Source organism: Lichenostomus cassidix, chromosome 26, assembly GCF_008360975.1.
Source record: "Lichenostomus cassidix isolate B80296 chromosome 26, HeHo_3.0, whole genome shotgun sequence".
In the NCBI taxonomy this organism is placed as follows: Eukaryota; Metazoa; Chordata; class Aves; order Passeriformes; family Meliphagidae; genus Lichenostomus; species Lichenostomus cassidix.
The window spans coordinates 3263212-3266816 of NC_139506.1; the positions used below are offsets into that span (position 1 = coordinate 3263212).

At 55.3% G+C, this 3605-nt stretch overlaps 1 long non-coding RNA gene across 1 annotated transcript; it reads left to right on the forward strand.

The window, feature by feature from the left end:
• The first annotated feature begins 930 nt into the window (after positions 1-930).
• Positions 931-3094, forward strand: LOC146426980 (uncharacterized). The gene is made up of 2 exons (XR_014856604.1): positions 931-1292; positions 1445-3094. It is a non-coding gene; the product is annotated as an uncharacterized LOC146426980 (long non-coding RNA).
• The last annotated feature ends 511 nt before the right edge of the window (positions 3095-3605 follow it).

Genomic DNA, 3605 nt, shown 5'->3' on the forward strand with positions numbered 1-3605 from the left:
CAAATGAGCTTCTTAATTAGTTCTCCTCAGCCTTTCATGGTCGTGGTGCAGCAATTTGATCATTAGATGAACATGCCACTTCATTATCGGCAGCTTAACCAAACACGAGCCGGGCTGACCTTTGGGGAGGGCAGGGTGGGTTGGGAGCCGCCTGGGGAGGGGGATGACGGGGGCCAGCAGCTGGGAATATTTTTATGGATCTGGGAATCTTCTCCAGCAGCTTCCAGAGCGGTGGGAGCTGCCGGGGTGGGTCCTGCAGCCTTTGGAGAGGAGCGGGGAGGTGCGCGGTGTCTCCAGGCTGGGATGCAGCGCTCGGCTCGATTCGCAGGACTGAGCTCCTGGAGCGCAGGCACAGCTGGAAAAGCCGAGCCCTGAGCCCCCCCTGAGCCCCCCCGAGCCCTGCGGGGCTGGTGTCAGTGTCACCCTGCTCTGCTGGCCTTGGGGACAGCGCAGCCTCCGTCCCCACGTGCCGCTGCGGAGCCAGATGCCAGCCCGGCTGCACGCGTGAGCTCGCGCCGTAAATGCTATGAGTTTTTCACCAAACAAGCTTCATTAATCGTCTAATAACCGGATTAATTAAGGACACCGAAAGTAAACAGCAAGAATGTAATTTGCCTCTGATTGCCATGTAATTGCGGGAGTATGGTCCTATTTGCATATGCGGAGAGTGTTGTTGACAGTGGTGCTGGGACCGAGAAAACAATGTATGGAGGGCAAACGTGCCCTTGGGGCGGCCAGATCCCTTCAGCCGTGCTCTTCCCTGCCTTTGGCGCTGCCTGCACGCGTTTTGCTCTGTGGTTCTCTGCCTTCTTCCCAATTAACCAACCCTCCTGCTATTTGCGGAGCTTTCCGAGCTATTTGCTTAGGCAAACATTGGTGCTCCAAATAGACTGACAGATCCGCTTGGGAACACTCCCGTGTCCTGGGAGATAGCGGGAATGGCTGGAAGGACGTCTGTCTGTCTGCCTGTCCTGGGAGGGGTTAGGGACAATTCTCCCTTTGACCCCGGAGGGACTCGGGGATTTGGGTTGAGCTTGGATGAACTTGCCCTTGGCAAACCCCAGAGAGCTTCCAGTGGCCCGAGAGGAGCTGAGGAGCAGGAGGTGAATCAGGACACGGAGAGAGGGAAGCAGAGAGGGGAGCAGAGCCAGGGACTGAATTCCATCATGGAATTCCACACCGTCCTGCCTTCCTCGTGTCCTCCACCCTTTGTCAGCTGGTTTATTCCCCAGGAAACGCGCATCTCGGGGTGGTGACTAATCTCCCTACTCTCTGCCTCCCGTTAGCCCAGGGTGAGTTTTCTTCTTGCTTTTGCCCTTGTCAGCACGGGCTGTGCCCGAGGAGGGAGCGCACGGCGCTGCGCCAAGGTGACAACGCGCTCCCTGCAGCACACGTGCCTGTGCCCACAGGGGACAGCTCAGAGGACTAATTCCGCCTTGGACAGCCCCAGGGCTGTGTTTTTCTCTCTCCCCGACAGACACGACTTGGATGAAACCCACAGCGAGGAGGGATGTGACCTTCCAGGAGCGGCTCGGGGTGTCTGTGGATCCGTTTGTTTTCCTCGCGGTGCTGAGGAGCTCTGTCGGCTCCAGCTCTTTCAGCCCGTTCTCCACGTGCAGACGGACTTGGATCAAACCATTGCATCTTGCTGGCTCTGAACAGGCACCTGCTGCTCGCTTGTGAGTCTCCACGCTCAGGCAGGAGAAGAAACGGCGAGGACGATCCTCGGAGCAATTGTTTTGGAGCAGAGCTGCCTGGCAGGATGGACCAGGGTCTGTTTGCCAGCAGAACGCTGCTGACAAATCCCTGTGAAGGAAAACTGGGACTTGAGACCCCCCTGCCTGTCTGTGGGCATCCTTCCCATCAGCTTTTTTGTTTTCCTTGCGGTGCCTGAGCGTTTTGGGCCAGCTTCCCACGGCTTGAAGTGCCATACCTGTCCCCACCAGCTGCCAGCCTCCATTCATCACAGGCAGCGTTTTGTTTTCCCTCCTCTAAAAACTCGAAACGTTTCGAGGGGAAATCAAGTTTCCCCTTGGCAAAGCGGGTGGGAGCAGGGTGGAAGGCAGGTAGCCTCCTGTTTATTTTGCAGTGCCTTTCTGCGAGCTGCTATAAACAACCTGTCAGCGTTCCTCCAGTGAGGCTGCTGAACAGGCTCCCCCGGTGCTGGCCTTGGTTCCTTGCCATGAAAGGTCTCGTTAGAGGTGCTGTTTGTTGCTGCTTAGCCATGGACTCCCTTTGAGCTTGAAGAGCAAGACAGGGAAATAGCAACGATTGTGATTAGGGCTCTATTTGGAAGTTCTAAAAGCTCCGTTTCCCGCGGAGAACAACATCCTCGAGCGGCTGGAGGCTGCTCCCCACCGGCGCTTCTCGGTGGATTTTTTTCCGAGATAAACAAGGGAAGCAATCAGCCCCTCTGGAATGCTGAGGGGTGTGGGTGGCGCTGCCTGCCGTGCCTTTGACACCTCTGCCGTTGTCACTTCAGGAGCCGAGGCCGAGGCGAGGGCTCTGCCCCTGCCAGGTTGGAGCTGTGCCTGAGCATCTCCAGAGCTTCCCTGCGAGAGCCTGGAGCTGCTGCTGGAGCAGAATGGCTGTCCCTCTCCGGGCGGAGCCACTGCATCCCAGTTTTGAGCTCCAGCCTTTTCTCCCTCTGCACCTTGTGATTCCCCATCTGCATCAAGTGATTGGTGGGTCTTGAAACCTGTGACCATGAACTGCTGTTTAGGGCTCTTCCCCTGTGTCCCTCCTTCCCTTGGGATTTGAAATAGGAGTGAGGGAGCTGCAAGGATCTGACCTGGACACCTCCTGGTGAGCCCCAAAGGATGGATGTGCAGCCAGATTGCTGCAGCCTGGCTGGAGCAGCCTCTGGCTTTGAGGACACCAAGATTCCAATTCCCTGTCCCCACGAGCAATTAATCTTCCTCTATCTCACCCTGAAATCCCTCTCCTCCCAAGCAGGCTCTGTATTCCAGGGCTGTTTTTCAAGCCTGATGGGGAAGCTGCCTCTGCTCTGATTGTCAGTGCTGCTGTTTTCCCATTATTTTTCAGATGCCTTGTGTTTTGGGGGGGAAAAAAAAAAATAAAGTCCCAAACCCTGCTTTGTGATTTTTCTTTTCTCTCCTCTGTAATTAGATGTAGCAGTGATCAAAATATGTTGCATTGCACTGCAAGCTTCTCCAGGCAGATGTTTCATCACCGGAGGAGAGATGACTTCCTCATTTACATTTGGGGAAAATTAAAAGAGAGGAAGAAAGAAGAAGGCGAAGGGGAATGTTGGATTTCCTGTTGTGTGAATACATCTTGCAAGGCTTCGGGAGAGTGACGTGTGAGAGAAGAGCCAGGGCCAGGAGAGAGAGGGAGGGCAGAGTTTTTTTACCCTGCTGGCATTCAGATCTTGAGTTGAGCACCCCTTGGTGTTTATTTTCCTGCAAACTCCAAGGATTTTGGCTGGGGCTCATCCTGCTGCTTCCCTGGAGAAGGGTTTTCAGCCCAAGGCTGTCTGTTATCCCCATATTTGGATTTTGTGGGGTGCACAGAGCTCCTCAGCCTCTGCCACCCCTCTGCAGCTCTTACAGAGGAGCTTTCAGAGCTGCTGGGGCACAAAGGTG